Genomic DNA, 26,187 nt, shown 5'->3' with positions numbered 1-26,187 from the left:
GGCTCCAGGGACGGGTCTCTTATCGTCTCTTCTACACAGCCTCCTGATGTCCTGGTGTGGACAAGGACGGTGGCAGGATGGGTATGTAAGGTGGATTGAGTCCATAAATATTTAGAATATAGGATAGATAACCTAAAGGTTAGATGGTGGTGGAGAATGGACCAGAAGGTGTTAAGCATGTTGCCCAGTGCTTTATTGACACAGTTGGGCCACTCATCCGGACAGAAGTGCCAAGAACATGGCAGTTTGGGGAGAGAAGTTAAAGAATTTGAAGGACATGCTGCCCTGAGGAACCAGAGTGATGTCCAACGAAGCAGCTCTTACAAGGCTCTGACACTCAGGAGGGAAGACATCATTGGGCACCAGGATGGTGAGGCGGTGGGAGTGGAGCGGAGCACCCAAGGAGAGAGGGCACAGTGAAGAGGAGAGGCCTGGACCCAGCCCTGGAGGAACATGAAGAAGAGTTGAGTCTCCCCTTTAGGAAATTAAGAGGATGTGTCCAAGGGGGTATAGGAAAACCACTATGGGAGTGTGGCATCTTTACAGCTCAGAGAAAAGAATGTCCCCAAAGGAGGTAGGGTCAGGTCAACAGCGTTAAGAGCTGCCATAAAATCTGCCCTGGTTCAGCAAGAAACAAGTGAGGCCGGGACCGTCCCTACCAAGCGATCAATCGGTCTGAACGTGAACCTCACTTGCTTTTTGATGGAAGTTTAACATGGCAACACTTCCGTTCAGTTTTTGCTTTAAATGTGTAGCCCGGGGCACCTGGTGGCTCAGTTAGCTGAATGTTGGACTCTTGAATTTGGCTCAGGTCATGATCTCAGGGTTGTGAGATCGAGCCCCGTGTTGGCTCACGTGCTCTCGTTCTCTCTCTCTCTCTCTCTCTCTCTCTCTCAAGATAAAAATTAAAATGGAAAAATATATAGACTACTATCAAGCCCCCCCCCCCCCCGCCCCCATGGTACACCATCCTGCTTTCCTTCTGTGAAGCTAAGTATGCAAAGTAAGACGTCACACGTCGTCCTGCTGCCTCAGGAGGAAAACGCAGAAAATGAAGGCTGGCACAGTAAGTGAACTGGGCGCTCCTCTCCTAAGAGCAAAACCAGCCGTCTTGCTGGTCTCCCCTTTAAGCCCCCCGCACGCCATGGATGCCGTTCACTCTGCAGCCTTTCCTTGTTGGCGACCCACAGCTTTCTATCCATATCATTTAGCTACTTGGCATTTTCTTTTGGAAGCAGGGTTAGGGCGGTTTAATGATGTCTTCAGAGATTTGGTTGTTTTTTTATTTAAAAGTAGACCTGCGAATGGGACACACCTCGTTTGGGTAGGCCAACCTGCAGCCTTTCATTTCTGCTAAAAAGATGTTGGGGAACGACTACGTAACATTTTCATTCAGTGCATCCGGGCAACTCAATTTCATTGTGTCCCCTGACATTTGAAGATAGCTTTAGGGTTTTCTTTTCTTTTTCCCTCTGTTCATTGTCTCCCAAAGTCTCCCCTTTCTTCTCTTACCCTCCCTGCTATTGGATTGTTCATCTTTATTGGCTTGGAAACAGGACTGCAATGTGATTTTCCACTTGGATTCTAGCGGAATGGAATTTTTAGAAGTTTTTTTATCTTCAGGCTGCAATGGGGGGATGAGGAAAACTCTCTCCATCAGCGCCCAGAGGACAATACATAGCTACCAGGAATGGTGGAGGCCCGGCGGTGAGGGCATCTAAGCCAGTGTATAAAATAAAGCCAGACCCAAAAGAGCCGAGGAAACGAGAGACTAGTGTTGCGTCTTCAGGACTCGGAGCCGCCCTCTTCTTCGTGGTCCCTCTTCAGTGAGTCTTCATAGAAATGAACTAGCAGGGGCTGGAATCCTATGCAGGGCTGCCAACCCGGCCTCAGCTCTCACTGTGGGTAGTGGTAGCTTGAAGCACTAGGGGACACGGGGAGGGGGTTAGCTCTGGGTACAATGCCAGGTGGATTTTTTTTTTCTTAGTTTGATTAACTTTGAGAACCACCCCAATTTGGTTCCTTTTAGTTCTAAATACCCCCTCCCAGCTTTGCTACTGATTGGCTAAACATTTAGTGAATTGTATAGCCACCCTTGAGTTTGGCTTGCTCCTCCTCGGAGCCCACAGCATCCCCCCTCTTCAGGGCACTGGAATGTTTTCAGTTGGCAGGAAGTGAAAGCAGTTCTGTGTACACACTGGCCCTAGTGTTCTCCTTCCAGTGCACACTTGGCCCTAGCAGGGCTATTCTGTGGGGGACGTATCTTGAGGAAGCTCTGGGAGTCGCTGCCTCTGAACAAGTGACTGAAGAGCCCTCCCCCTGAGTGAGAGGAGCGTGAGGGCCTCTGGAATGGCCAAGATCTCCGCTGAACAGCCCCCCTCGCCGCCCTGGGGGGCCTGGGCCCGAGCACCCTGTGCAGCCCACACCCCGCGGGGCGGTCCATGCAGACGACTAGGTCTCCCAGCCACTCAGGGAAGCAGGTGCACTGCTGCGCGGCTATGCTCGGGGGGAACCGAGGTTCTACGAGGCTGTGGGATCTGCTGACGGCTGCCCTGTTAGCAAAGGACGGAGATGGAACGTGAGCCGAAATCTGACCTCATGGCCCTTTTTGTTCCCTGATCTGCCTCTGGCATCTGTTCGCCGCTCTGGCATCGGAGGGATGGGGGCTCCCTGTGGGCCCTCGCTTGTCCTCTCTGCACCTTGGCTTTAGTTCTGACCTGCTCCTGCTATGGGAAGGGGTGCGTGGCTCGGGGCTGGCAAGGAGACAGGTTGTCTCTTGGCCGCTGTGATCAGATCAGGGCCAGACAGACAACAGGTGTAAATCCAAGGAGCGTCAGTCTCTGGGACTAAGCGGAGAGGTAGCCCCTTCCCTTAGGAATTGCTGGGCCTCGGGACTGCAGGCCGGAGCTGCAGTCAGAAGCCTTTGCCGGCCGCGGTAGCAGCCCACCTGCAGTGAAGTGGGCAGAGGGGAGGGCACAGAAGGGGTGGCCCTGACCCCGCAACTAGCACCTCCTCTCTGCTGTGCCCAACGCTAAGGGACTCTCAGCTTCCCGCGTGTTGAGCCAGTTTTCTGGCTTAAGAAAACTATTTGCTAAGTTTTCTGTTACTTGCAACCAAAAACCCTGACTAATATGAGCATTGTTTGGGGGGGGGGGCGGTTAAAAGGTGTTTCTGGGCAGCCCGGGTGGGTGGCTCAGCAGTTTAGTGCCTCCTTCAGCCCAGGGCATGATCCTGGAGACCCGGGATTGAGTCCCACGTCGGGCTCCCTGCATGGAGCCTGCTTCTCCCTCTGCCTGTGTCTCTGCCTCTCTCTCTGGGTCTCTAATAAATAAATAAAATATTTTTTTAAAAAAAGGTGTTTTCATGGTCTCTGATCTTGGAAATTTGCAGTTTATATGGGGGGAGATGCCGCACACCTTTGAAAGCCTTACTGACCGTGGGGTGCTCTCTTAGCTTCCTGTTGCTCCCATGACGGGTCGCCACAGACTTAATGGTGGAAAACAGGATGACTTTATAGAGTCAAGTGTTAAGAGTCTGCAGTTCAGAGGTTTGACACAGGACTCATGGCACTAAAATCAAGATACTGACGGGGCTGCATTCCCTTCTAGACACTTCAGGCGAGAACCTATCCCCTTGTGTTTTCCAGTTTCTGGAGATCACTTCCCTTTGGTGGCGAAGGGTTCCCTTCTCCATCTTCAAAGCCCACAAGGCAATTTCCAGAGCTGCGTATCTTTCTTGGACTCTTCTCTGCCTCCATCTCCTGCTTTTACACCCTGGCCGTCACTGTGGGCCCAAGAGAATGTCCCTATTTCAAGGCCAGCGGATGAGTAACCTTAATTTCACCTGCAATCTTCATTCCCCTTCTGCCTGTGAAGTCACATACAGGTTCTGGGCATTAGAATGTGCGTATCTTTGGTGGAGGGCAGGAGGGCGTTATTCTGCATTATTATTATTATTCTGTTATTACTGTGCAAGGGACATGCTTATTTTGGATCTCATGTTCTCATGCTTGCTTTCCCAATAGCCTGTGACCATTTCTTATTTCTGATTTTGTCCCGGTGCCTACCGTGGAGCTCAGCCCATAGTCAGTGCCAATGAAAACGTCTGGGTTTGTTTGCTGTAGAAGATCAAGGAAAGGGCAGTTAGGCAAGGGGTCAGGAAAGGCTTTCTAGAAGGTGGTTTCTTCGGTCATTGCTACATTTTTGGCACCCGACACTGTATATTTTCAAAAAATATTTGGGGTGGGGAGCGAATGAATAAATAAAGGTAGGATTTGAATTGGATCTTTTAAGGTCGGTACTGGTTAAGGCTTGTAATAAAAAATGTGCAGGTGCGCCTGGGTCTCGGGGGAGAGGATGAAAGTAATGGCTGGTGCGGAGGGTGGGCAGCAGGAAAGGCTGGGTGTTGGAACAGCGGGGTCGGGCTGGGTCACAGCCAGCCTGGGAGCAGCCTGGGGAGCTAAGGGCTTTTGCTCTCTGTAGACACTGAAACATCCTCAGGGCCCTTGCGCACCTGCAGGATGTCGTCTGCGCTCAGTCCTTGGTGACCCCCTCTGGTCCCATCGGAGCCATCATCATGCTGCTGGCTCTCCAGAGCACCTGCTTAGCCCAACCTCTTGGGCCTCCGTGCTCACAAACTCCGAGTGCCCACTGGGCATCGCCGCATAAGGATCTGAAAAGCACCTCGAGGTTCACAGGGCCCGAGCCGGACTCCCGATGTCTGCCGCTCCCCTCAGCGCCAGCATTGGCTCCCCGCAGGCCTGGGGGGTTCGGGCCACAGAGCTCAGGGCAGAGGTCCCGGGGCCACCTTACGGCTCATCCCCCAGTTAACAGGGAATCCTGCTTCTCTGGCTCGGACAGCTCCGGAGGCTGGCGGCCTCTCAATGCCCCGCCCGGCCTCGCTGTCCTCTCTGTCCCCTCTGTGGTGCCCCACCCCCATCCCTCCTTCGCCGTTTCCCCCTTACTGTCGATGAAGTAGCTGGAGTGCAATGCTTGGAAAATTCGGAGGAGCCCTCGGCTCAGCCCCCGGGGGCCCCGCATCTCACTTGGAGTAGAAGTCGAAGGCCCCCCACCCCCTGGTGGCTGTGCCCTCGCTGCCCCTGCCCGTCTGCAGGCCTGGCCTCCCTGCGCCCCTGGGCGCCCCGACTGCATGCTGCCCCCCCCCCCCATGGCTCCTGCCCAGGGCTCCCTCCCGGGTCGCCACAGCACCGCCCCCGGGCTTTCCCACACCCCCGGGGACCAGGCCTCCTCCCTAAGCCTCTCCCCTCCTTCTACTTAAGGTTTCTTTGTCGCCACACCACTGGCCACCCTGTGGCTTCCCATCCGCGTCGTCCTTTTGTGTCGCCTCCACTAATAAATGTGAGCTCCCAGACGGGAGGGACTTTGCAGGGACTTGGGGACTCACAGTGCGACCTGGAGTGGGGCCTGCCCATGGCAGAGCCGGTGCCTGTTGCCTCAGGAGCACCATTTCCCCTGAGACCGTGGAAGGGGGTGACCTGTCACCTGGCCTGGGCCCCGGAGCAAGGCGACTCAGTGCCCCTGGGCTGCGATGCGCTGGGGACTGTGGCCAGTGGCGTGTCCTCGGGCAGGGCCGTGGGAAAAGGAGGGCCACAGAGGGCGGGGGTCATGGGCCTGGGTGGAAGCTGGAAACCACAGCGGAGGAGAGGCAGGTGGCCCGCAGTCTGGGGCTGGGGGGTGGGCAGGTGCGCGTCCCCCAGGGGAGGGCGTCGGGAGAGCCCAGCTGTGGCCAGGTTCCTGGGCATCCACTCCAAGGGGGGGAGCAGCCCCGGGGGGAAGGCCGGGCTGGGCCTACACCCGCCCATCTGCAGGGACCCTGCGCCCGAGGGCTGTGGGGGGAGCCACCTGCCACGGCCACCTCCACCTCCATGGCCACCTCCACCTCCACAGCCACCTCCACCGGTCACGGCCACCTCCACGGCAGGGCGCCCGGGCCCATGTCTACCCCTGTGCTCCTTCATGTTGGTGACAAGGTGGGGTGCATGGGGAGCTGGCAGGCAGGAGCCCTGGATGCCTGGGAGCTCGGGCTCCAGGGGCTGGGAGTCGGGCCAGGTGGTGCACCAGCAGCAGCACGTCCCGTACATTTTCAAAGTTCACACTGAGTTCCACGTGTGGGGATCGCGGGGCTGGGGGAAGGGAGAGGGCAGGGAGGTGGGAGCAAGGCGACCCGCAGGGCACACGGCCTGTGGCTCCAACTCCACCTATCGGACCTTGCGTTTCTGGGCCCTAAGAGCTGAGTCGTACCTGGTTTCCAGGAGCGTCTGTGTGCCGGGTGTGGTCAGCATCTGCCCTCTGACCTTGAGGAACATGTCTTTGTGACCTTTTATTTTTTTTTAAAGATTTTTTTTTTTAAATCCAAATTTTTTTTTAATTTTTATTTATTTATGATAGAGAGGCAAAGACACAGGCAGAGAGAGAAGCAGGCTCCATGCACCAGGAGCCCAACGTGGGACTCGATCCCGGGTCTCCAGGATTGCGCCCTGGGCCAAAGGCAGGCGCCAAACCACTGCACCACCCAGGGATCCCCTTTTTTTAAAAGATTTTAAAAAAATTTTTATTTATTCATGAGACACAGACACAGAGAGGCAGAGACGCAAGCAGAGGGAGAAGCGGGCCCCACGCAGGGAGCCTGACACGGGACTCGATCCCGGGACCCTGGGGTCACATCCTGGGCCGAAGGCGGCGCTAAACTGCTGGGCCACGGGGCTGCCCTCTTTGTGACCTTTCCAAACACCCAGTCTGGTTCATCCGGATCACACCTAAGTCTGATGCTTTTATGGGTCCCCGGCCTGGAACAACAGCACCGCAGAGCCGTTCTCTGCCCCAGCCTGCCTGCCCTGACCCTCTCAGCCAGACGGACGGCTGCTCTGAAAGCGCCGAAACAGCTTTGTCGTGAAATGTAACTTCCGTTCCACAAAATTTACCTAAAGTGTAGAGGTCAGGGGTTTTAGTTTATTCACAGCATTGTGCAACTGTCACTGATCTAATTTTAGATCTTTTATCACTCCAAAAAGAAATCACGGACCCATTAGCAGTCACTATCCTCCCCCCCCCCCCCGCCCCCCCACCCCAGACCTATGCACCTACCAACCCACTTTGCATTTTCATTGATTTCTTTAAAATGTCATAACATATGTGATCTTCTGTGACTGGCTTTTTTCAGTTTAAATAATGTTTTCAAGGTTGATCCATAGCTCGTATCAGTACTTTCTCTTCATTGATGGACGACCACGTTCTGTTGCATAGATAAACCACCTGTGTATCGGCTCATCAGGTGATAGATATTTGAATTTTCCTGTTACTTCGTTTAACTGTTTGAGGAACTACCAGGCTGTTTTCCACACAAACATCCACTTTTGCCAATACCATGTGCACAGGGCAAGAGATGTCAGCCTCCTCCCTAGATGCAAATGTTTTTTTTTTTTTAAGTTCTTTTCCTAATTGGAAAGTTTTTCTATATCACGAATCAACTCATTTTCTGTATTTGAAAGTAACACTAAAAGCATCATCCCTTAGTTTCCTCCAAATAAGAATTCAATACTGAATTCTTTAGCTTATTTTCTTTCCTTTAAGTAATTTCTTGTTTTGCCTAATTTTCTCGTCCTTTATAGGCTCCTCCTTCATTTAAAATATGGAAATCAAGATCCATCACCCTAAAAAGAATCCGACCAATGCCAGCAATTACAAAAAGATTGCTTTTGTAGTAACATCACGTACTGCTTTCTTGGTTGAGTACAGTTCACTTTGACCCTCACGTCTCTGTCATATACTTCGTAAATTGGGTTAATCTGGGTTTTCTCTCGGTAGTTTTCCGTATTTATACACATCACTTTACACGCCTGCCAGCTTGACTCTGGTGCTCATCCGGCCTCTGAAGTTGATGGGGTTTTTTCTTGTCCACCTTAGACTCTTACTCATTTCTTCATTTGGGCTCCACATAATAATTCCGCTTGGATCACAGCTCTTTCTGTTACATGCCCTCTATTTATTCAGTCATCCATCCATCCATCCCTCAATACGTGGTTATTGAAGGTCAGGCACTGTTCTGGGTTCCGGGGACATAGTAGGGAACAAAATAGACTAAGACCTTAGCACTCATAGTTTATATTCGGGCGAATGTCACACAATTTAAGCATAGAAAAGCTTGAACCCTGGGATTACATCATTTAGAAGGGACTTTATATTGTCTGGTGAAGTCTCTGCGGGACCCAGGAAATTGAACAAAATCCCCTACCCCTGGACAAACAGAGCAGGACTGACTCTATTTTGGGCTGCACCTTGCACTGACCTGCTTATTACTTAGGGCACTGGCCCGCCCTAATCAAAGACCAGGACACACCCTAATCGGAAATCCGGCTCAGCAGACCAGCATGACTTGCAACTTTCTGCGTATCCTATTGGCCACTGGCCCCTATAAAGTTGCTAAGCCTCTTAGTCTCGGGGTCCAAGTCCCTGCTCTGCTGCGTCGGGTATACTTGGACCCAGGCTCGAGCTTGTAAATAAACCCTCGTGTGAACCCTCGTGTGATTGCATCGGTGTCGGCTCCTTGGCGGTTTCTCAGATTCACAATCTTGGGCACAACAGTCTCCCCCGCCCCCTTTAAAGGAAGCTGAGGAAAAGAACAATTACTTGATTTATTCATAAGTGGCCTCCGGTAGGGCTAAAATGCATCCGAGGTCTCAGACTCACAGTGTTCTCTCCACCACATTGTGCCAATGGCAATGGTTTGAGAAGCTCCTCGGACTGACAGACATGCCAGGAGTCGATGTAGCGTTTCTTAGTTATGAGAACATGCATGAGGTAGTAGTGAGCATTGCTATAGGTCTTGGAATGAAAGAACATAAGCAACAGGGACAGGAAGGATGGGAAAAGCAAAACGTGGTATTTCAAACCTTTTAAAATCCAGACCCTCTTTCTTGAGGGAGCTTCTACAAAGCCAGACCCCAAGTTACAGAGGACACCGGGAACAAATGTGTAGAATGAACCTTTCACAGATTCCTTTGTTTTCTTCAAGGGACTATGAAAGCTGCTTTCAGAGGGCAAGTCAGGCATGAATTTTCCTGTTTTAATTTCAAAGTTCAACATGTTGTTTTATGTTCCCAATGGTTCCCTGTTTCTCCTTTCCCTCAGAGTTCAAGATGAACAGCAATTCTCCACCTTGAAAACAATGCAAACATTTCACCTCTACGGGTTACAATGAGGTCGGGCTCATTGATGCGTGTGTGTGTGTGTGTGTGTGTGTGTGTGTGTGTGTGTGTCTGTCTCCTCTCAAGCCGGGTCAAAGAGGTGGATTTTTCCCCACAAGTGTGGGAGATAATTCCAAAATTGTGTTTGCTAGAAGCTCGTGCTCAGAGTCACACCGTCAAGGTTTCAGGTTTTGGGGCCTGGTGCTCTTGTTGAGGTCTGTACCTGTCTGGTGACTGAGTATGACCGGATGACCAGTCTTCCTCCATCTCCAAGCCTAGAAATGTCAATGTTGACTCCCTGCTATTAAACGTATACCTCTGTCACCATGTCCTTTCCCTAAGAGAAAGCAATGAGAAATCAATGGAGACAGAAATGACTAGAAAGAGCAATAAATATGTAGCCAGAAAAGGCAAGATTTATCCTCTAAAGGAGAGAAATTAAAAGGGAAGTGTCATGACGGCTTAAAAGTGAAATATTTACGAATGTGCCTCTAGCAAATTTGGAAATTTAAAATATGTTTTAGAAAGAGATGAGACAAATCTGTTGGAGATCTTGACCCTTCCACCCCTTCCGTACTTTCTTTCCCCATCACCTCGACTCTATGTTTCCCCTGCACACACATCTCAACTTGCCAAAAAACGCGGCCTAGTAATATGTGACAACAAAGGATTCAGTCATTCCCCCAAGCAAGGCAAAGAAGATCTGGGCCTTTGTCTCTAGTATTTATGATTCACAAGGTGTCAAACAACCTTACATGCTGCCAATGGGAGCAATCATGTTTCCTGACAGAAATCCCTCTGCCTGCTTTTGTTTGCTTGGAGATGAAGCCTGTTACAGAGTAATCCCAGGAACCAAAACCCTCTGGTTCACAGCTGTCACCTTGCCACACCTGGCTTTTTGCTAGTTCTTCAAGCCATCTGGCAGCCATCTTCTTATGGCCGTTGAGGTAAAAGGTAAAGGGAGATTCTTTTAAATTCTGTCAATATTTATTAAACACTGTGTGTTGTTTTTTGCACATTTAAGTGACAAGTTTAAAGAGATAAAAATGCATACTGTATTCTCGAGATAGCTGTAAGTGACTCATAGTTTTGTTTTCTTTTTTTTTTTGAAAGTGAACAGAAAAAGGGTAACCCATCAAGTATTGTAACCTCGCCCTCATGATCTCCATCAAAGACCACTAAGTGCTTAGAATATGGAGTTGTCAGAGGTAAACTGTGTGTCTTTCACCTGGGACCAAGGGCCACCTGTGATAACTACTAGATGCCTACACATCCAACATGGGCTATTCCTAATAGGTATGCCATATAACACATAAGAATGTCTTGGGACTTCCAGAAGGATGGTGGCTACTATTCTTAGACTTAAAGGAACCAGGTGGATCAGAGTAACTTTGAAATTATATCACAGTAACTACATGGCTATCACATGGTAATTACTCTTTGAGAACCAAATTATATCCCTTCTGATCCATTCCCCTTATTAGGCTCCTAGGAAAAAGCATGAAGATTTACAATTAACGGGGGAAACAAAATAACATGTAGCAGATAGTACAGTATAAAGAATAAAGCCAAAGCTCTGGCCAGACTCTGGATTTGAATCTTGATTGTGCTACTTACCGTAAGACCATGGACAGTTTTCTTAATCCATGCTGTGCCTTGGTTATCCCATCTGTAAAACTAGGATGATAGTGGTGTCCACCTCAGGGAGTGTGGAGGTTAAATGAATTAATACTTGGAAGTATTTTGAACAATGTCTAGGCCATAGAAATAACTTGATAAATGTTAGATCTTATTATAAAACTACCCTAAACAAGTTAATTCAGGACCAGTTAATATAATATTCACATTGAGAACTTAGAGCACGGATATATATATACATACATATATGTATATATACATATATGTATATGTGTGTGTATATATATATATAATTTTAATTCCTGTTAACAGTTTGTATTAGTTTCAGGTGTACAACATAGTGATTGGATAACTCTGTACATCACTTTGTGCTCATCACAGATGACTCCTTAATCCTCATCACCTACTTAACCCATTCCCCCCCCCCACTTCCGACTCTGTTCACCATCAGTTCTCTATAATTAAGAATCTGTTCCTTGGTTTCTGTCTCTCTGTTTCTTTTTACTGTTTGCTCATTAGTTTTGTTTCTTAAATTCCACATAGAAGTGAAATCATGTAGTATTTTTCTCTTTGCTTAGTGTTATACTCTCTAGCTCCATCCATGTTGTTGCAAATGGTAAGATGTCATTCTTTTTTATGGCCAAATAATATTTCATTGCATGTGTATGTGTACTTTTTATCCATTCATCAATCGATGAACACTTGGGCTGTTTCTATAATTTGACTGTTGTAAATAATGCTGCTGTAAACACAGGGATGTGTGTATCTTTTTGAATCCTTTGGGTAAATACCAGTAGTGTGATCGCTGGATTGTAGGGTAGCTCTATTTTTGGTCTTCTGAGGACCCTCCACACTGTTCTCCAGAATGGCTGCACCAGCTCGCATTCCCACCAGCAGTGTAAGAGGGCTCCCCTTTCACCACATCCTCACCAACACCTGTTTCTTGTGTTGATTTTAGCCATTCTGACAGGTGTGAGGTGGTACCACATTGTGGTTTTGATTTTCATTTCCCTGATGGTAAGTGATGTTGAGCATCTTTTCATGGGTCTGTTGGTCATCTGGATGTCTTCTTTGGGGAAATGTCTGTTCATGTCTTCTGCACATATTTGCACTTCATTATTTGGTTTTTAGGTGTTGAGTTTTGTAAATTCTCTATATATTTTAGATATTAACCCTTCATCAGATATGTCATGTGCAAATATTTTCTCCCATTCCAAAGGTTGTCATTTAGTTTTGTTGATTGTTTCCTTCAATAGTTTGTTTTTGCTTTTGTTTCCTTTGCCTCAGGAGATACATCTAGAAAAAAGTTGCTGTGGCTGATGTCTACGAGGTTACTATGTTGTCTTCTAGGATTTTTATGGTTTCAGTTCTCAAATTTAGGTCTTTAATTCATTTTGAATTTATTTTTGTGTATGGAGTATGATTGTGGTCCAGTTTCATTCTTCTGCATGTAGCTGTCCTGTTTTCCCAACGCCATTTGTTGAACACATGGTCTTTTTCCCACTGGATTTCCTTTCCTGCTTTGTCGAAAATTAATTGACCATACACTTGTGGGTTTATTTCTGAGCTTTCGATTCTGTTCTATTAATCTTTGTGTCTATTTTTGTGCCAGTACCATCCTATCTTGATCACTACTGCTCTGTAATAGAACTTGAAGTCGGGAATTGTAATGTCTCCAGCTTCGCCTTTATTTATCAAGATCACTTTGACTGTATAGGGTTTTTTGTGTTTTCATACGAATTTTAAAATTGTTGCAGGTCTGTGAAAAATGTTGGCATTTTGATAGGAATTGCATTAAATGTGTAGATTGCTTTGGGTAGTATTGACATTTTAACAATATTTGTTCTTCCAATCCAGGAGCATGGAATGTCTTTCCAGGTTTTTGTGTCACCTTCAGTTTCCTCTTTGGTTAGGTTTATTCCTAAATATCTCATCATTTTTGGTGCAGTTGTAAATGGGATTGTTTTCATAATTTCTCTTTCTGCTGCTTCATTATTGGTATATTATCAGTCTGTCAAAATTTTCTGGTTCTTCCTGTTTCAGCTTTGGTAGTTTATATGTTTCTAGGTATTCATCCATTTCTTCTAGGTTGTCCAATTTATTGACATAAGAGTTTTTCATAATATTATCTTATAATTTGAATTTCTGTGTTCTTGGTCATTATTCCTCCTCTCTCATTTATGATTTTATTTATTTGAGTCCTTTCTCTTTTTTTCATTTCTTGATAAGTCTGGTAAGAGGCTTACTAATTGTACTCATTTTTTCAAAGAACCAGTTCCTGGTTTCACTGATCTTTCGTTTGTTCATTTGTTTGTTTTTATATCATTTATTTCTGCTCTGATCTTTACTGTTTATTTTCTTCTGTTTTTAGGCTATGTTCCTTTTATAGCTCCTTTAGGTATAAGATTTAGTTGTTTATTTTAGATTTTTTCTTGATTCTTGAGGTAGGTCTGTTGTTATAAACTTTCCCCTTAGAAACATTTTTTCTGCATCCCAGAGGATTTGGAACATGGTGTTTACCTTTTCATTTGTTCCCATGTACTTTTTAATTTCTTTTTTTTGATTTCCTCATTGACCCATTCATTGTTTAGTAGCATGTTATTTAGTGTCCATGTATTTGTGGTCTTTCTAGTTTATTTCTTGTGTTTGACTTCTGGCTTCATAGCATTGTAGTAAGAAAAGATGCATGTTATGACTTCAATATTGAATTTGTGGAGGTTTGTTTTGTGGCCTCATACGTGATCTATTCTGGAGAATATTCCATATATACTTAGAAAAGAGCGTGTATTCTGCTGTTATACAATGGAATGTTCTGAATATATCTGTTAAATCCATTCGGTCCACTGTGTCTTTCATAGCCAGTATTTCCTTGTTGATTTTCTGTTTAGATAATCTGTCCATTGATGCAACTGAGAGATTAAAGTCCCCTACTATTATTGTATTATTATTGATTAGTTCCTTTATGTTTATTATTAACTGTTTCATGTATTTAATTTCTCCTGTGTTGGGTGCATAAATATTTACAGTTGTTAAATCTTCTTGTTAGATCGGCCCCTTTATTATTATATAGTGTCCTTCTTTGTCTCTTGTTACGGTATTGTTTTAAAGTCTATTTTGTCGTATGTAAGTATTGCTACTTTGGCTTTCTTTTGACATTCATTCACATGATAGGTGTTTCTCCATCTGCTCACTTTCAATCTGCAGGTGTCTTTAGGTAGATAATGAGTCTCTTGTAGGCAGCATATAAATGGGCTTTGTTTTTTAATCTACTTTGTCACTCTATATATTTTGACTGGAGCACTTAGTACATTTACACTCAAAGTAATTATTGCTAGATGTGTATTTATTGCCATTTTATTGTTTTGCGGTTTTTTTTCTGAAGATTTTCTCTGATCTTTCTCTCTTTCATGGTTTGCTGGTTTCTGTTAGTGATATTTTTGGATTTCTTTCTTTCTATTCTTTGCATATTTTTTAGTGGTTTTTAATATAGGGTTACAATATGTCTTGGTGTGAATCTGCTTCTATTGATTTTGTTGGAGGTTCTCTGTGCCTCCTGGATCTGGGTATCAGTTTTCTTCCCCATATTAGGGATGTTTTCAGCTATTATTGCTTCAAATGAATTTTCTGCCTCCTTTTCTGTTCTTCTTCTGGGACTCCTATGAGTGTTATTACATTTGATGGAATTACTGAGTTCCCTAAGTCTGTTCTCATTTTGCATAATTCTTTTATCTCTCTTTTGTTCAGCTTGATTACTTTCTATTACTCTGTCTTCTAGGTCATTAATTTGTTCCTTTGCTTCTTACAGTCGGCTGTTCATTGAATTTTGTTTATTATTTTTTTAAGATTTTATTTATTCATTCATGAGAGAGAGAGAGAGAGAGGCAGAGACACAGGCAGAGAGAGAAGCAGGCGCCATGCAGGGAGCCCGATGTGGGACTTGATCCCAGGACCCCAGGATCACACCTTGGGCCAAAGGCAGATGCTCAACCACTGAGCCACCCAGGCGTCCCTTCATTTTGTTTATAATCTTATTTATTGCACTATTCATCTCTGATTTTTTTTTAACCTCTGTGTTAAGGGTCTCACTGATGTCTTCCATTCTTTTCTCAAGCTCAGTGAGTATTCTTATGATCATTGATTTAACTACTCCATCTGGCATGTTACTTATTTCTGTTTTGCTTTGATCTCCATGGTCTTGTCCTGTTCTTTCTTTCGGGATAAATTTCTCTGTCTTCCCATTTTGTCTGAGTCTGTGTGCCCATTTTTCTGTGTTAGGAAAGCCAGCTATGTCTCTCGTTCTTGAGGGCAATGCCTAATGAAGAAGAGGTCTTGTTCTGCCCTGCCATGTAGTATCCCCTCTTTCTCAGCACTTCAAGGAGTGCCTCCAGTGTGTGCTACATGTGTCTGCTTTTGTCTCTTGGCCACTTTATCCATCAGACCAGTCATCTGCAGAGGCTCACTTTGCCTATTATGGGCAGTGTTTGGTCCCTAACTAAATGTGGTACATTTTAACTACACGTGCTCTGGTCTGTTTGTGAAATGGGACCTGTCACCACCACTGCCAGAACCAAGGCTCTGCAAAACTCCTGTATCAGGGGTGGCTGGCTTAGTTGGTGGAGCATATGACTCTTGATCTTTGGATCTTGAGTTCAAACCCCACACTGGACAAAGCTTACTTAAAAATAAACAAACAAATGAACTGCATCTTGAATTAAAAACAAAAACAAAAAAGTCCTGCATCAGACAATGTGGTAGGAGTATGGTTTCAGGCTAGTGTTCTAGGGGAGGGGGCTTGCCATGCTGGGGTGGAGGGAGTATGACTGGTAGAGGTAGTTCTACCAAAGCCTGGTGGCAGGGATGGTGTAAGCAAGTTAGGTAGTGAGTCCTGGCACTGAACTCGTTACCACATGTGGCCCTGTGCTTATATTGAGAAGCAGGTGAGGGAAATGGCACTGGCCAGTTCCTTTGTTCCCAGAGGTGCCTGTCCATGACCACTGCCTCTCTGGGAGATGCTCCAAGATGAGCAAATAACCTCCTCACTGTGTGTATCAGGTGCTTTTTGGAACACTTTCCACACTATATGTCTGTGTGCCATTTTCCCTGCCCTCTCCCCACGAGCAGCCCTAATACTCTCTGGGCCCTGTCTAAGCCAAGGTCTGCTGGTTGCAAGAACTCACCAAATTCAGTCCCTTTTGTCTTCCAAGCCAGTTGCTGTGGATATTTGTTTTCCACATGTGTTCCTCTGTGTGCTGGTCTGTCTCTTGTCCTTCACCATGATTGCAGCTCCCTCCCCACTGCAGGGGTCATGATCTATTTCTCTTCAAAAACATGTCTCCATACTTCCTACCTTCTTTGATGTGGCCTCTTCTCTACCTTTAGTTGTGGAGTTTGCTCTGCCAGTTTTCAGGCCAATTTCCGGGATATTTAGGATGATATGATAGTTTCTAGTTGTATTCATAGTAGAAGTTGAGTCTAAGATCCCCCTACTATGCCACCATCTTCCCCTCTGAAGCACAAATATATTGATGAAGGTTGGAAGTCTAAGTTGGCCTCATGGAGGTGGTGATGCTTGAGCTCAGTTTTGTATACAGGTAGTACTTTCAAGGTGAGAAAAGAGCACCTGAAATGTTATATACATATGAATGAGTTAAGCATTACACATAAGGAGGAGGCTGAGAAATACATTCTACAAGAGTCAAAGCAAGATCCTCAGGCAATAGCTGGAGAGAATGAACGCTCACTGCTTAAAACATCTCCCAAACTGGCTGAGCAATAGTGAAGCACAGTGACAGAATGAGTATATTGCAAAGGTGACAGAAAACAATGATAAAGATAGAAGTAATTTACACTAGTGCAAGAAAACATGAACTGTTATTGAAAAGAAATTTAGAGGAGTTACTATAATGTAAGGAAGAGGATGTATAAATTAGACTTTAAGTTTCAAATAACAGGATTCACTTTGCCTAAGTAGAAAATAAACTTATTTGGGAGTATTAACTATCTCCCAGAATGGGGAGGAAGAGTAGAGTCAAATTATAGAATCACACAGCCCAAAACAGTGCCCAGTCATGCTAGGGCTTTGGTAGTTAAAATTTAGCTAAAATTTCTTACCATGATTGCTCAGCACCTGTCACAATCATAATTTGGTATTGGAAGTTCCATCACCACCATCTTTGAAGTAATGGCTTAAGTCAGGGGCTGGCAAACTCATAGGCTGACCACCTATTTTTTGTAAGTAAAATTTTATTAGAATACAGTCATGCCCACTAGTTTACATAAGTGTCTGTAGTTGCTTTTGTGCCACCACCAGAGTTGAATGGAGTGGAGACAGAGTCCATGTGGCTCACAATACTGAAATATTTACTATCTGACCTTTCACAGAATAAGTTTGCCAACCACTGGTCTAGATATTTATTCAGCTCTGAGAAGGAAAAGGGATTTAGCCTTAGAAAAACAAATGAAACCATGACATACTCTACCAATCAGCACATCTTCCTCTCTAACCAGATAGGCTCTGATAAACAAGAGCAGCTTTCATAGAGAAATGAACAAGGGTCTCAACCAGAAAGATGAATGCTACCAATAATCACAAAGCTTTTGAAGAAAACTATATACAAAGAGTAAAGATACACAGAAGATGAAATAATCCATAAGGAAAAAGTTATTAGAACCAATAGAAGAATATCTTGAAGTATGGTCAACATCTATAGAAATTTAAGAGAAGGTATTATATATATAAAACAAGACTTTATTATCAGAAAGAAGCATGGAAATTTTTTTAAAATATCATACAAATAAGAGATGATGCACATAGGTAGAGAGAGGGAGTAAAGATTCTCCCAGAAAATGTTTCAAAATAGCAAAGATTTGGGAAGTATGAGAGAATATTTAAATAGTATGAAGGATAGATTAAAAGTTCCCATGTCCATCCCAACAGAGATGATATAAAGAACAAGGTGAGGATGGGATCAAAGATAACCTAAGGGGGTAGAAAGGATCTTTTATTCTATGGTGAGCAGGTTGAGTGCTGAGAAGAATAAGTGGGAAAAATCTCTTGCTTCTGTGCATTTTGGTGAAATGTAAGACACCCCAAAATAGAAAATCTTAAAACTTGTGGAGGAAAATTTTTAAAACTTTGTTAGAGTTAGAGGTATTCAACAAAATGAGCATCTACTTGGTATCAGATGTTCCATTGATAAATTGGATCCTAACATTATGAAGCAGATATGAGAAGACATAATTCCACTATGGATAAAATTTTCAAATTACAAGAGTGTTCTATATATAAAAAAATCCATATGAAATGAAAATTTTATAGGAAAGCAGTATCCAAATTGGCTACGGAAGGATTAAAAAATGGGGAAAAATGATAGAAAAAATGGAGAAGATGTCCAAATATCTATATATAAAAGGCAACCAATTCCTGATTTTCCATAGATTTTAGCTGCCAAACTTTTCAAAAAAACACATAATTTCTGTTTTATACACTATTACCAAGATAGAAAAAAAGGGAAGGCTTCCTAAATTGGACCAAGGCAAGCATGATTCTTATTACACTCAAACCAGAAAAAACTGGCATGGAAAAGGGAAGTTGTAAGTAAATCTCACCTTTGAACAAAGATGCAAAACTCTTAAATAATACATTAATAAATCAATTCTGAGAATATGTAAAATGAAAAATAACTCATGTTTCATCATCCCACTTCCCCTCCTCTATTACTTGAAAGCTATATTCTCTTCCATGCATTAGTTAGCTATTTGGTGCTTTTAAGACTGTTTTTTGTTTGTTTGTTTGTTTTGTTTTTTTACTTTTTCCTCTAGCTTTTCAGTTATTCTCAGTAAAGATTGGTCTAAATTATATGATCTACCGTTCCTAGAAATAGAGGCTCTGGAACTCTATCTCACCTGTTTTTGGAAAAAATAATTCAATGTCCTGAAATAACAGATATAATGAAATATAGTATTTCGGGAGGGGAAATGAAGAATTTTGTATATCATTATCCTGGCCAAAGGTAGTAGTTAAGAAGAGAGAAAGACGATATTTTTTCTAAGCAAGACACAAAACTCATATGCTATAAAGAAAAAAGAGCAATAAACTTGAACACATAGAAATTTAAACTTCAAATTTATATTAAACACATTGAAAATTTACAATTACAAGTTTAAATTCACTTGACCAAGGACAACATAAGTAATGTTAAGAGACCGGAGCCAAGAGGAGATATTTGGACCCCATGTAACAAAGAATGATGTCCATAATAGAAGGGGTAATTTACAAACCAATAAGAAAATAACAAGGAACTAGCCCCCCATTCTGATGAGTCAAACTCAGCAACAAGCAATTCACAGAACAGAAATGCAAATTATGGATAGATTTAAGAAGATAATCTTCCTCACTAATAATCAGTGAGATGAAACCAGACTACAGATAAACTAGTGCTGGCATACTGTTGACAATAGCAATAAATATGTGTACCTTTAGCCAGCGTTTTGAGAGCTGCTTAGAATCTTCAGTGCCCCTCAGTACAGTAAGGTTAACATCCAGATTATGAAGTTCTATGTAGCTGTTATAAATATTGGGATAGGTTTATAAATGCTTCAGGGAAGTATCACTATGTAATGATACCAGGTAAAAGTAAGTTTGAGAACTTTTCTTTTTTATTTATGTAAAAAAAAATCCCATGTGTACTTACTTGCACATACATATTTATAGATGTAAAAACTCAAAAGATGCACAGCAAATTGCTGGCAGTGTTTGTGCGGGAGGCATTTGAGAGTTGAATGTGGATAAGTGGGGACTTTCACATGTTTCTTACATAATAATATATTCCTTGAATATTTAATAATGAGCTGTATTCATTTATTATTTATATATTAAAAAGGTACAGTGCGCAGACTAAGAGATACGATTAAAGGAGCCTGAACTTCGGAATCAAGCAAACTTAGCTTATATCTTCCTGGCTTTTTCTCACTGGCTCTGTGACTTTAGATTAGTCATTCAGGCTCTTTGAAACTTCATCTGAATGTAAAATAAGGGTGACAAAATAAAAGCATGTATGTAAATGTCAAATAGTGCCTTGCGCATAGTAGGTTTAATAAAATTTTCTGTGTTCCTTGTCTTGGAGAATAGTGAAAAAAAAGTAAGGCAGAGGAGGGCAGAGACCTCTTCTTCAAGACTTTGACAGTGAGGAAGAATGACTTAGCCTTCATTTGGTAAGAAGAGCCATTCTAAAATCTTGAACGAGAGAGTGACCTGATCCAAAAGATGTTCTAGGAAGATTAGTTTGGCTATTCTAAAGAGACAAACAAGTCTATTGGCACAGCTTTAGCTCCTTTTTCTATATAAATGGTGACACTGTAGAATTGGAAACCCTTATGATGCATCATTTGTCCTTCATTGTCAGACATGACCTAGTGAGGATCTGGGCAAAAGAGAGCTCCCCAGAGAAGCCCACAGCTGTGCAGATTTATTTGATCCTCTTAAAATCAGCATTGTGGCTAAGCTCCAGTGGAGTCAGTTTCTCTAATTGCTTTGCACCAGGACCATCTATTTTTCTTCCAGATCTCTAAGCTACCACTGCAGATATTGAAGCACAACCAATTGTTTGTTAGTACGTTCAATAATACTTTCAAGGCAGACCTGGTTTAGTCATAGCACAAAATTTTGTCATCACAGATATTCCAAAAAAGATTTCCCAATGTTAGGATAGACTCTCTGTGCTTCCCTGGGAGATAACTGACATTCTGGAAGGTTACTCTCCCATGGCACGCCCATATTAGCTTAGTGGAGGCCCAGGGCTCTTCCCTTGATCGTTCAGGATTCAGGACCCTCATGTCCCAACATATGTCCTCTAGAGGATAACAGTTGGTAATAACAATAATGTATAAATCTGCATAAGTTGGGGTCTACAAATCCTCCAAGTATCTACAAATGAGAAATAGACCATGCTTCTTGACAATCTTCCCATTAGGGCTCTCTCACCCCATGTCTTTGTCTTCATCTTCTCTCTCTATTGGAAATAATCCTATTAGAATCTCCAGATTTCAGTGATATCAAACTGAACTCAGCCTTGAGAAGGCCTGGATAGATATTAACCTTTTTGTTTTTGTTTTTGTTTTTTTTTTTTTTGGCGGTCAGTGTGCTTTCGAGTCATGCCACTGCCCACATTACTTTCCAAAGACTTAGAAATAAAGATTTTTGTATCCACACAAATATCTTCCTCCTAAGGTAAAATTAACAGCATCTGACCTCCAGTGTTACCAGGCAAGTCCAGAGGCTGGAAGATACGTCCAATAATGAGGGAAAAAAGAAGTTCACTGAAACTAACTCAGGAATGATATAGCTGATAGAATTGGTAGTAAAGGACATTAACAGAGTTCCTGTAACACCATCCCGTATGTTCAACATATCAGAGAAAGGACTGAACATGCTAGAAGAGACATGATAGATTAAACATAGAAAGATAGAGATGAAAACTATAATGTCTGAGGTAAAAAATACCCTAGATGGGAGAGATTACATTTATCACTGCAGAAGAAAAGACTAATGAACTTAAAGACATGGTAATATAACCTGCCCCAAATGAACAGATAGAAAAAGGACTTTAAAAAATGAACAGGGTATCAGTGAACTGAGGGACAACTTGATGTAGCCAAAGATGAGTATAATTGGAATCTCTGAAGGAAAAAATGGGGGAAAGGGCAGAAAAAAATAATGAAAGTAAGAATGGCTGAGAGTTTCTAAATTTGATGAATCCTATAACCCACAGATCTGAGAATCCCAGTAAAGCTCAAGCATAAGCAACACAAAGAAAATGACACCATGGCAAATCACATCAAATTTCTTTCTTTTTTTTTTTTCTTTAAAGATTTTATTTATTTATTAGAGACACAGAGAGAGAGAGAGAGAGAGAGAGGCAGAGACACAGGCAGAGGGAGAAGCAGGCTCCATGCAGGGAGCCTGAGGTGGGACTCGATCCTGGGACCCCAGGGTCACGCCCTGGGCTGCAGGCAGTGCTAAACAGCTGAGCCACCCGGACTGCCCTAGATCACATCAAATTTCTTAAAACAAGTGATAAATGCAGTCTGAGAAAAAAAGGTGTATTATACAGGTGCTGAGGGACAGTGGTAAGGATGAGAGCAGATTTCTTGTTTGAAGCATTATAAGCTAAAAGACAACGGAGCAACATCTTCAAAGCACTGAGACCTAGAGCGAGAGAGAGAGAGGCAGAGGGAGAGGGAAGCCTTAGCAGACTCGGTCTCAGAGTGGAGCCTGATGCAGGGCTCTAGCTCAGGACCTGAGCCCAAACTAAGATTTAGATACTTAACACACTGCACCACCCAGGCACCCCTTGATCTGCAATTTTAAAATGGATATAAGCGTAGGAGGATAGGATAAGGCCACAAGACGAGAACCATGTCCCTAGGTCAGTATCTCGACCTGGTGACCCACAAAGGGCAAATTGGAGGAAAGAGGAGAAAGCCGTGTGCGAGACCGTATCGGAAGCAGAGGGTGGTTAGGAACATACCCGCTGACCAAACGGTGTAACCTGGCTAGGAAGACGTGAAGCAGGATGCAAGGAGGGACAGTGCAGCAGGATGGCCTGGGGAGTAGAGCATCCTAGACAGTTTGGGAACAACGTGGGCACAGTTAGCTGATGAAAAACAAAAGGCTCTGGAGGCAGTGCCTCACTGTGTGCCTCACTGATGTTAGACCTACACCCATGTCGCTTTGTCACTGCGTGTGTGTCACTTCCCTGTCTGTGCTCCTCCATAGATGGAGTATTTCGGCTTTGCTGTATTTAAATATTTATTATATTTGATTTCTTTTTACCATTTAAAACCCCCAGGGCTGGATGTGGTCCGAGGAGCACTGCTACTACCTCTCCACCGAAGCTCAGGCCTGGGAGGCCAGCCAGGTCTTCTGCTCAACTCACCATGCTACCCTCCCGCTGCTGAGCCACACCCAGGACTTCCTGAGCAGATACCCAGTCAGCAAGCACTCCTGGGTGGGAGCCTGGCGAGGCCACCATGGCTGGCACTGGATCGACGGGGCCCCAGTATCGCCCCAGCTACTCCTGGAAGATGATGAGGACCGGCCGGATCCCCAGTGCGGAGGCCTGGAGGAGGGCAAGCTCGTGGCCCTGGACTGCGCCTCGCCAAGACCGTGGGTCTGTGCCAAGGGGGCCAAGTGACCTGGAGGCCGGCGCCCAGGGGCAGCCAGCTGGCCGGCTGGGGTGGCCTCTTGTTGGACCTAGGCTTCCAAATCTTCCTGAGCGGCGGGGGGCTGGTCCTGACACGGGCAGGTCACGTCCAATGGCAAGGTGGCTTTCCAGGCCCTGGGCTCAGTGTCCAGCTTCTGAGGTGGATTTGTTGAGTTAACCGGGGATGGTTTTTTAGCATTTTGAGCCGACGTTTCTCCCTCATTAAAGTGGCCGTTTCCTAAAACAAACAAACAAACAAACAAACAAAAAACCGGCCTGACTGTGGATTTGCTTTAATGCAAAGGCCCATTTGAAAGGTGGACAGTGTAGAGGATGTGTCCCTGTGAAGAGCAGGGAAGCGTGTCTGCGTGGCTGCAGGAGGACTGCAGGGCTATCCCCCAGGTGTGGGCACTGACCCGCCAGCACCCAGGTCCTCTCGTGTCACGACCACCCTCCCTCTGTGGAGTTCAGGAAGATGTCATCTTAGATTCCCCTGAAGGTTTTATCGCTTTGCTTTCCACATTTGGGTGACAACCAACCCTGAACAGACTTGTATACGTGGGATCAGGTGCGGGGTCAGCTTGCTCTTTGCCTCATCTTAGGGCCACTCGGTTGCCCCAGTGACACTTATTAAGAAGCCTGTCTCCATTGCGCCATGTAGTCAATGATCTGCCTCTGGGCCTTGAATGTACTCATCCTCTTATAAAGAGATATTTTTCGAGTTCATGAATTGAAGCCCCGGATCCTCCTGGGATCCCTTTCCTGGGCCTTGCCTGGAGGTGAGGCTCTCTACATAACAGTCTGCATCAGTCCCTGGAATGACCTGTCCCTGTGGTCATCCTGTGTGGTTCGGAGGTTAAGTCCCTTGCCCTGGGGCACCAGCGGGTTGGAACCAAGCCAAGATCCCGAAGTCGCCCGGCATCCTCTCCTGGGCCCGTTTCACAGAGACGACCAGGATGCCACCTCCCAGCATCCCAGCCTGTAGGTGGCCTGCCCCACACCTGCCCGCCCGGCCGCCCTCTGACACCTGGCTGCCCCTGCCAGTCTGGAGCCGCATCTGCCGACGGGATGTGAGTTCTTTGTCTGTTTAAAGGATCAGATACAGCCGGAGGCTCAGGCGGCCCAAGCTTGGCCCCGGCCGCGCTCCTGCCACGGGCTCCTTGCTGGGGCCGGGGTTTCCCCAAAGGGTTTGCCACTTGATACCCAGTCTTTGGCCTCCTTGCCAGCCTGTGACGCCCTCCTGAGCCCCCACGGGTGGTTGATTGTGCCGCTCTTCCTTTGTGTGCAAGGAATGCTCCGTCCCCAGCCCAGATCTACTTCGCCCAGAGGTGCAACGGGGGGCGGCCGGGCCTGCAGCCTTCGGGCGCCTGGCGGTGGGTCCTGGGCTGGGGCCTGTGGGGCTGGGGCCGTGCGGTGCTGCCAGGCAGGCTGTGTTTGCAGAGGGGGTGGTTGCCCGGGGCCTGCGGCCCAGCCAGAGCCAAGTTGGTGAGAAAGAAGAGGCTGGGGCAGCGCCCGGGCCCCGAGTCCGCCCCGTCATCAGTGGGGAGCTGCTCTCGGGATGTGGGCAGGCCCTTGGGGTGGCCCCGCTTTCCCCGCGGTCCCCAGAGCTGTCGGGCACACTGGAGTGAGATGCCCGACAAGGGGGGCAAACAATGGGGGGGGGGCATGCTGCCCTCCTCTGAGGCTTGCGACACTAGCTGGGGGCCCCGAAGGCCTCCATCCTTCCTGCCACAGAGGTCCGCCTGCACCCTAGCCTGGCCCTGATCCCCACCCTGGCCTGCCCCCTTCCCCTTCCCCGGCCCCCTCCCTGGCCGGGCTTCTCCCCGGCCCGGCCCAGGGCCCTCAGCACCTGTCCTCTGGTTGAGCACCGTGTGGCTGGCAGGACTGCAGCTCCCGGCGTGGGCGCCCCCGGGGAGGCAGGGAGGCCCCGGTGCAGACTCTGCAGAGCCCGGCCTCCCGGCGCGGGGTCCCTATCCTCCGGCCTCTCACCCTACCAGGTGCTCCGCCCCGTCTCTAACAGGAGGCTCTTTCCAGCAGCTCCGACCTTTCCATACCTTCCTTTTTCCTGCATGGGCTCCGACAGGGACCTCAGATGGTTATGGAGCTTTCGGATTTATTTACAGGAAGGGACGATGTCGCCAGGCTTGTGGCAGCACCGAACCGCAGGGAGGTGTCTTCAGTGTCAGCTGCGATCTCGGTGTTTCTCTCAGCGCCTCCGCTCTGGTGGAAGCTGGGGTGGGGGTGGGGGGTTGGCGTAGGGCTGCCTGGTCCCTTTGGCACCTTCTGGGTTTTCATGTAACTCATTTGGTGCAAGGATGTTTTCCGAAGTGGGGGTCCCAGCCGGGCGTCCCCAGAACTGCCGCCACGGGTGGCTGCCCAGGCACTTATGACAAGCATCTCCTGGGCGAATCTGCGCAGATTCGGGCTGGCACCTTCTGCGAGCTCGCGGCCCTCACATGCCTCCGTCTCCGTGCCTCTGGCCTGGGCACTGGGACGTGTCCTGAGTGTTGGAGTCAAGCCTTCCTTGGAACCTGGGGCCTAGTCGTAGGACAGGCAGGCCGGAGGATCCCGAGAGGGACAACGTGTATAGACGGCAAGGGAGGGGTCTCCCTGCTTACACACTGTCACCAACGTGCGGTGGCAACGGCTCTCTCCATTTGGTCATGTTTGGTTACACTCGTCTTGATTTTGGCTTAGGTCATGGTCTTGGGGTTGTGAGATGAAGCCCCTTGTCTGGCTCTGCTCTTAGCGCAGAAGCTGCTTGTCCCTCTTTCTCTCTCTCTGTCTCTTTTTTTTTTTTTTTTTTTTCATAAATCAATCAATGGTCGATCGATCACTCTTAAGAAACCAAAACAGAGAGGGGCTTCTTAGGGCTGGACCAGAGAGCTAAGTATTGGTCTAGAAGGGATGATGTTGAGCTGTAAAAGTTGAAAACAATTTGGGAGAAGAGGACTCACATGGCAAGGGTCAGAGGTGGAGCCTCGGGTTTACAGCAGGCCAGGATAAGGCGGACGGGCCCAGGGACTGAGGAATTCTAAGGGTTGGAAGCTATGGTGCTTTCAGAACTATGGTGGAGCTAGAACACAGGCTGCAAACCAAAAAAGTAGAATAATGGAGACTCACAGAGAAAAGGTGACATCTTTA

The 26,187-nt window shown here is 46.0% G+C and overlaps 1 long non-coding RNA gene across 4 annotated transcripts in view; it reads left to right on the top strand.

Moving 5' to 3' along the window:
• Positions 1-23,719, top strand: part of LOC102155379 — a 71,141-nt gene extending 47,422 nt beyond the window's left edge. For 3 of the 4 annotated variants that reach the window (XR_005356509.1, XR_005356510.1, XR_005356511.1), the window contains one exon: positions 22,690-22,704. This is a non-coding gene — a long non-coding RNA (uncharacterized LOC102155379). Of the gene's footprint in view, positions 1-22,689 lie in introns of all 4 variants that reach the window. The other variant, XR_005356508.1, reaches the window with a different exon arrangement.
• The last annotated feature ends 2,468 nt before the right edge of the window (positions 23,720-26,187 follow it).

The sequence above is a fragment of the Canis lupus genome, chromosome 3 (genome assembly GCF_011100685.1).
Source record: "Canis lupus familiaris isolate Mischka breed German Shepherd chromosome 3, alternate assembly UU_Cfam_GSD_1.0, whole genome shotgun sequence".
NCBI lineage: Eukaryota > Metazoa > Chordata > Mammalia > Carnivora > Canidae > Canis > Canis lupus.
The sequence above is the reverse complement of the archived record's forward strand: the minus strand, read 5'-3'. Positions and strand labels throughout refer to the sequence as shown.